The sequence below is a fragment of the Xiphophorus couchianus genome, chromosome 7 (assembly GCF_001444195.1).
Source record: "Xiphophorus couchianus chromosome 7, X_couchianus-1.0, whole genome shotgun sequence".
Classification (NCBI taxonomy): domain Eukaryota; kingdom Metazoa; phylum Chordata; class Actinopteri; order Cyprinodontiformes; family Poeciliidae; genus Xiphophorus; species Xiphophorus couchianus.
In genome coordinates, this window is record NC_040234.1 from 37,131,733 (window position 1) to 37,139,942 (window position 8,210).

General features: G+C 38.6%; 1 protein-coding gene and 1 long non-coding RNA gene across 6 annotated transcripts in view; both read right to left on the bottom strand.

The window, feature by feature from the left end:
* The window catches only part of dpp10 (dipeptidyl peptidase like 10), a 78,105-nt gene that overhangs the window by 41,359 nt on the left and 28,536 nt on the right, over positions 1-8,210 (bottom strand). The window contains exon 1 of one of the 3 annotated variants that reach the window (XM_028022369.1): positions 8,136-8,155. The exons of the other annotated variants lie outside the window; for them this stretch is intronic. The gene's annotated coding sequence lies outside the window, so the exon portion shown is untranslated. Of the gene's footprint in view, positions 1-8,135; positions 8,156-8,210 lie in introns of those variants that run through there. 3 annotated transcript variants of the gene reach the window in all.
* LOC114147766 (uncharacterized) lies at positions 16-3,349 on the bottom strand. 3 transcript variants are annotated; one of them, XR_003596129.1, is made up of 9 exons: positions 3,285-3,349; positions 2,761-2,872; positions 2,471-2,568; positions 2,218-2,271; positions 1,759-2,067; positions 1,613-1,666; positions 888-1,254; positions 323-497; positions 16-168 (listed from the first exon to the last, which is right to left on the bottom strand). It is a non-coding gene; the product is annotated as an uncharacterized LOC114147766 (long non-coding RNA). The 3 variants fall into 3 exon arrangements; XR_003596130.1 differs by having other exon boundaries at positions 2,218-2,268; positions 2,761-3,341; XR_003596128.1 differs by having other exon boundaries at positions 2,761-3,341.

Below are 8,210 nucleotides of genomic sequence, written 5' to 3' on the forward strand. Positions count from 1 at the left end.
AAAATACCATGGCAGTGCTTAAATATTTTATTTAATTTCAGTCTTCTGGCCGTCCCTTTGGTTGCCTTTCAATGCCTCCCTCCCGGTCTGGTGCATAGTGAAACCATTTCTTTACTGTTTCGCTGTAATTTTGATCAGTTAGGCCTGGTTCGAATTGACGAGCAGCAACTGAAAGACACAAAAGAACATCATTACGATAGAGGGTATCTCACATAAAATTTCTTATTATCCCCTACCCTCACTTTGTTTAGATTCTGATTCACCAACAGTCTCATTTCCTACAATTAAAATTCAAAGCCCTTTTCCAGTAGAGGAAGCTCACCTAATATGCACTCTTGCAGGATTGTGTCCTTGAATGGCTTTTTACTCTGGGAATGCCTATGTTTCTTCCCAGCCCAGTTGAACTGACTTGCCAGGGCATTTCTCATACAAGTTATCAACATTCTTCTTATCATGTTGGCTGAATTGGTGCCTCCTACTAGAGCCAGTCGAGCAATCTACATCAGAGACAAGTACATGAAGGCATAGCATTACACAGCAGCATTATATCATGTAAATTAAAAACACAGCAGAGACATAACCTTGTTTTGATACTGTATTTATGCTTATGCACTGATATTCCACTCCATAGTGTTCATTCATGGTCATGGATATTAGCGTTATTAACCATCCTGGTCCCAATTTGGGTTAGGTCAAAATTTAAATCATCTATGTGAATAATTGCAAAATGTTTCATAAATAGCACATCTACAAGCTCTGTGACATGTTCAGAACTTGTAGATTACAATTTGTGTTCAAGTAGCTAAAGAGCTAACATTTTGCCCTTAGAAAAAGACTCACACTGACATAATCTACATTGATGCTGATCAGTCTTTCAAATGAATTACCATCTTTTGACGCACTGTCTCTTCAATCAGTAATGACTCTGCTTTACTGAAATCTTCTTCACTTTCAATTGGCAGCTGGAAGGGGAGTACAAGGTTTGCTGGTCCTTGTGTGCTACCTGGTGTAATGTTACTCTGAGCCAAATTGTTCTTAATGAATTGGACATCTCTGGATAGATCCTTCACAATCACAAGAGCTTCAGCAAGCATCGATGTCATCTTATGGATAGCGAGGTCTTCAGGAGAACATTAAGAATCTTTAAGTGCAACATCAAAATAACCTGAAAATGACACATTACAAATACATTATGTCCAATAGACTTGCCTCTCAAAAGCTGCCCATTATTGTTGGCCCTTTGTGTGGTTGCATCTGCAAAACACAAATATTCATGCACAGAAGTTTAAAGGTTAGGTGCCAAAATGACACCGACTTTCTTTAGGTGTGAAATGTTTCCTACAGATCTTTTATAGATAAGGACATTTCTGCATCTAATCAGGAGAGAACTCTGATGAGTGGAATACACAAGATCACAATGGCAAAAAGAAAATACTGTCAGGGCTTTGTGTTATGTTTGCCTTTAAAAAATAATGCATAAGTGTCAAAGCATTTAAAGAGTTGGTGTCATTGCTCACACAGATGTGAGCAATGACCACAGTTCAAATATAGACACAACCTCACACATTCAGATCACAAAATGTCTACAAATGTTGGATGACTGTCTTGATACCTTCGAAACCTTGATTAGGCGCTGAATCCAATACATCATTCAGGTCGGAGTTTGCTTTTAAGTGAATAAGAAATGCAAAAACTTAGCTAAAGTGAATTCATTAGTCAACACAGATCACTGTATATGTATGTAGTAAAGTGGGTTACTCTGTGATATATCCAATGGCAGCCTATTTTGTGCACATTGTGAGAGACCAGGGCGATGGTTATACTGCCTTGAGCTGCATCCAGACAACCCTGTAGATATAGTTACATTTCGCAATAGTTTACAAGTGTAAACACAAGATACATAATCTAAATGTTTGATCAAACTAACTAATTAGCCAGAATCACTAAGATACCCATCACTATTACTGAAAGAGTACAGTATCATACCAATACTTGCACTTTGTCGCTGTGGATTCTGCAACTTGTGGTACTGGACACAGTGGGCTGTAGCAAAACCTGGCATCTCAGCTTGAACACAAAGTAGGAAATACACAAAGCAGTGAGGTTATTACTGTAACCTTCCATATGAGAAAATGTGAGACTTATATTCAGCTGACTGCTCTATATTTAAAGCATTGCTTTGACATCACAGTCTTATGAGACTGCTTGACGACTCACCATTAAGAACTTCATCAGCTAGTGATTGTTGGTAGTTGCTAGCAACAAGATCTACTAAGAAAAATAGGAAATAATTAAGAGCTAAAACTATACACAATTAGTTTTAGCTCTAAGTGCTAAAACTATACACAATTTCAGCAAGAAACACAATTTCAATCAAATTAAAATGTCCTTTTATTGGTACACTGTTATATGTAATTTCTTTTTTGACTGTGTAGAAGTGAGCATAGTGTCAATATAAAGGAAACAATACCTGGACATCCAACATCAGGTGGTTTGGCAAAACGCTTTCTTTTTGCACTGCTACTCTGATGGTCTTCAGAATCAGAATGCATAAACTGCTGATTTGGCCTACAAAACATTATGATAATACACTATATGAATATTACAACTGTAGTTAAGATACTACACTTATTAGTCAAGGCTACCGTCTGAATACATGGACACTCTGGCCACTTTGAGCCATCCTTTTAGCAGTGGTTGTTATTTTCTAGTTGCAACGCCCTAGGGAAAGTTATCACTGTGATAAAGTTAGTAATGTACCTGGATATTCTTTTTTGGCGGATAGCTCCTTCATCATGAGATTCAATTTCAGATGTTGGACACATTGTGGTGTTATATTTTGTCTCTCGTTTTTTCGCCTCATCAAGGGTCTCTGTAAAGAGCAGAGGGTAAATGCCAATTTGCATGTCTGCAGTCCAGTGCAGAACTACCCTAACAGCTCCTTCCCAACTCCCAAAAAACAGAACAATCACACCTGTGTGAAGCGCTACTATCATACATCATCTCATTCTGGCCAATCACTATTTGCCTCCTCACATTTGTCTTCTCTGATTTTACATACACAAAACATCTCAGCTGGACCTCTGAGGTACCAGCGCTTTATTATAATTATATATATTGTTTACTTGGTTTAATGTAGCCTCCTAAACAAACTTTTGCATCTGTAATGTCATGTCCCAATAGATAAACATACTTGAAAAGAAGAAAATATTGAGCTGATTTATCTATAACATGACAGCACGACTGTGTAGAACAGCTGTGCATGTGTTGCACCAGTTACTCACCACACGTAATGAGGACTCGTACATCCGTATAGGTGATCCATTTGTCGTCTGGTTGCATTCCGTCTCAAAGGGCTTTCTTGAGTGTTATGTGTTTTGGGGGCCATAACAGCGTCTGTTCCTCAGCTTTAAACCAGCTCTCTAGAACTACTGCTGTCCCACCATTTGGGAACTGTACAACTGACCACAGTGCCTATCTACTCATCTTCGAAGGGCTAGGGATGAAATGAGAACTACTCATGATATCTCCTTACAGGTCATCCCCATTTCACTCTTCAAAGCCAAAGTGCACTACAGACATTGTAGTTTTTGGCCAGTCAAACATGTTATTTGCACAGGTAAGAATTAGATAAATGTTATTTTTAGGTAATTTATGCCATGATATACATCTCAGTTACAGATACTGCACTTTGGCAGGGCAGCATGACTATGCTAAATGAAGTAGTGGTATTACAATGGCACCATCCATGTCTGGACAGAGAAGGCATTTGCGCTTGATAGAGGCCAGTCCAACTACCCCTATATTTTCTTTCAAGCCACTGACTTTGTATGTGCCAATGTATGATGATTCACAGGGATACATGTAATATGGCTGTTTGTGTCCGTACATTCTGACGATTATATATGTATCCTCTTCTGACTTAATAATATTCTCTATTAATGCAAATCCATCTCCAACTTCAACACAATTGTCTCCTTTCTTTGTGGACAAAGTAAACCGATGAGTGGAGACCTTCCTGTACTGTTGTGAAGAAATAAACTGTGTGGGGACTGGACCATCAATGTGGATGTTAAGCAACTTTGGATAATCTCTAGAACATGTGGGTCCAACATGTGAGGTTTCAGACAACCTTTTAACTACCTGTTGTAGTGTCTGATGTGGCTTGCGTAGAAGATGCTTAATTTGACCAAGACAATTCTCAAAAGGAAATCCTGATATATTATCTAGATTGCCGAACCTCCTGTATTCTTCAGCCAAATGAGTAAGCTGGTGTATATTGTACACAATTTCATCTTTTCCATATAATTCCCCAAAGTGTTCAACAAAAGCAACCATCAACTTTTGTGCAAAGGCTAACATTTCCTCAGATATACTAGGGGACAGCAACATGTACATTCCAACGGAAAACAACATAAAATTGTCATACAGCTCACTGGGGAGTGAATCCTTCAAAACAACAGGACCCCAATATAACATGAAGGATCGGAACTCAGTAGCTTTCCACCGATCTATCTCCGACAGTCCCCTTGGTTTACGGTTAAACTCAGAAGGTGTGTAGAAACGTAGCTTTAGGAGTTTATCTGAAATGCCTGCTGCAGTTTGGGAAGGAAACTTTGTTGCTAAATGTTTCCCCTTTAACCATATATGAAGCATTTTCCTTGTAACTCCGAGACAACAGACATGCATGTAATCTGGTGGAAACATAGAAACCATCTTAACTAAACCAGATAAAGGGCTCTTTCCAATGTGATGTTCCTCATCAACCATGTCAGAGAAACTGGAGTCTGTCCTAAGTTTATGCTTTGTTTCAGGAAATGTCATTTTATTCATCCATACACCCTCCTGAAAGCATTTGTCACAACCTGAATAGCCATTGAATCCTTTGACCTGCTTAATATAAGCTCTTGCCGGCGCATCACAAATAAAGGCAGAAATTTCTACATTAAATTGCTTACCATTATAAATAATGCCATTACACAATACATTCTGAAGATCTTTGACAAACTGAGCCAGGTACTCAAAAACACTCACTGGCTTGCTTAGACCACAAAAAATGCCTACAACAAATGGGGACTTTGTGTAGTCACATGTCAGACATCCAAGTATGGGCCAAAACTGAAGTTTGGAACTTTTAAATAAAGGTAAGCCATCTATATTAAACTGGATATTAATAGTAGTCATAGTTGATGGTACACACAAACATGCCAACCGTGAAAGCACCCCTTTGACTATTCCAAAATGATAATAATCTCCCCCTTGAATTGTAGTGATGGGCACATTTCTGGGTGTTCCAAGCAATGTTCTCCCATCTTTTGGTAGGGTAGGGTGAAACATTGTCAAAATAGAGAGCAAAGATGACAGTGCAACCAGAGAGATTGAATAGGATGTTGCCCAATACTTTAAACTTATCCTGAGCAAATCATTATTGTCATCACTGTCAAGCTCATCCTCCACTATACTTTCAAAATGTGCTTCACCTGGCAAGTCAGTATTTTCATTCACAGCACTGATAGTTAGTCGTCTGTTTAGTGGCAAGTCTGAAATATCTTGAAAAGGTAGTACATCCAACCTGCACTGACATGAGGCTGCAACATGATATTTCTCCTGTTTCTTCCTTGGATTAGCATTAACTATTAACTTATACTCGGTGAGGATTTGCTGCTCTGTCTCTTTCAATAATTTGTTAACTCTACGTCTTTTAGCCCGAGAAGAAGCCGACATCTTAAAGAGTGTGGTGGTGCTTTACTCTAATGTAGACAAACTGCACCTGTTTACCTACAATTGTCTTCTTTCTTTAAAGCTGTTATATTTAAATATAGCTGGAAAAATAAAAAAAGGAGATGAAGAGATTCAGAATAAAATGCTGCATTTTAATATGCAAGATGAAACAAGCTGAAACATATTTGTACAATTAGATCCATATCAAGAAAGGCAATTATTATAATGCGAAAGTTACTGTTCATTTTAAAATACCAGCATAAGCAAATGCCTCACTATAGCAGGACCAAGCATCCTGAGACCTCACAAAGTGTACAACCCAACTTTAGTGTTATCAAAATCTGATTTAAAGTTAGTTTTTCAACATAATTATGCCATCACTGCTTATTTCCCTACCAAGCTGCAAGTTAAGCGCAACACAATGCAGTTGGTTTATAATAAATAGGTTAAGATCAAGGTAGATTGGCCACACTTACCACAAAAGTGCTGGGGGTTGAATAATTAAATTCAGAAACAGGTTGCACCAATCCTGCTGCAAAGGGGCTATGTGGTTGGGACATACCAGTCATGAAATGGGGGAGGTGGACCACCTAACTCCTTTTAGTGACTTCTATGTGTTTTTGTGTCAACATATCACACATACATAGTCAGTCATAACATTTACAGACAAGTAAGAAGATGTACAGGACAGAATTACAACCCAATGTTACCAACACATACTACTTAAATTATAATGTGAGTAACCCTCACAAAAAATAAAAGTAGTTTCACCCGGAGTCAAAGGAGGAGAGGAGGAGAGTAGAAAGGGGGAGGGAGGTTGAGGGGTAGACAAGCCAGGTGAGAGGTGAAGGGTGGAGGGAGAGGGGTTGGGGGTTAGAATGTGAGAGTGAAGTGGAGGGGTGTAATAAACACCCCTCCACTTTTAGAACATTTAGATTACTAGTTCTTCCCCAAATCTTGTCCTCAATCAAACTGACCTGCGTGTTTTCAGTTCAGCAAAACCCTGTTAATCAGATGTCAATTAATATCATGTGTGCTGAATTAGGGAAATGCCTAAAACTTGTAGTGCCTGGAGGACCAGTGCTGAAACACACTGGACTCGACGTTTCATTTATTTGATGTTAACCACAAACCATCATTGATTTAATGACACAGTTTCAACATTAGTTAATTGGCTAGAATTGAATGGTTGTTTTATAGTTGATCCACCATCAGTTGTCGACCTCAAACATACATGAAACCTTTGTGATAATAATTCAACATTGAATTAACATCGTGTGCTATCTGGGTAGTTCTTTCCCAAACCTTGTCCTCAATCAAACTGACCTGCGTGTTTTCAGTTCAGCAAAACCCTGTTAATCAGATGTCAATTAAAATCATGTGTGCTGAATTAGGGAAATGCCTAAAACTTGCAGGGCAGTGTGCCTGGTGCCGGTGCTGAAAAACACTGGATTCAATTTTGGCATTTCAATCAATGGATGTTAATTGGCTAGAATTGAATGGTTGTTTTATAGTTGATCCACCATCAGTTGTCAACCTCAACCAAACATGCAACCTTTGTGATGGTAATTCAACATTGAATTAACATATATTCCAACAAGCCAACAGCGAAGCAGCTGTGTGGTTGGGCTATCCCACTCATGTAAACGGTGGGGGTGGACCGCTCCACTCCTTTTAGTAAGTTGTAGATGTTTTTGTGTCAATATATCACACACACACAGTCAGTGAGAATTGTTATGAACAAGTAAGAAAATGTACAGAAAGGAATCAGCACCCACTATCCTCTACAGTGCTTAATTTAAATGTGATAACCCCCGCTCAGTAATAAAATGCTCTGACCCAGAGCTCTGATGAGGAGGAGAGGAGGGGAAGGGGTGAGGCAAAACAGCTGACATTGATTCAATATTGATCAGATGTTGATCAGACATCGGCATTTCAGTCATTAGATTTCAACCACAAAACAACATTGATTCAATGACACAGTTTCAACACTGGTTACTTGGCTAGAGGTGGATGGTTGTTTGATGGTTGATCCACCGTCATTTGTCGTCTTCAACCAAAAATTAACCATTGATCAGACTTCGGCATTTCAGTGATCAGATTTCAACCACAACACAACGTTGATTCAATGTCACAGTTTCAACGGTTTGATTGGATGGTTGTTTGATGGTTGATCCACCGTCATTTGTCGACTTCAACCAAAAATCAACGATTCTAACTATTTTTCAACGTTGATTTAACATCATGTGCTATCTGGGTAATTACCTCGTTAGTTTGTGAGTTTACGTCATTCACAACAAACATCAAATAGAACAAATATATTTCATAAAGTTTTAACAAACAAATGGCTTCTACCGCGGTAATTATGTGAAATTAAATGAATTATATCCCAACTTCAGAAGATTTGCCTTTACCTTTACAGAGCTCTTTGGTTCCTCCTATCAGTCTGTAGCTTCTCATATTGAGGTCAAAGTTCAGATCTACCATAA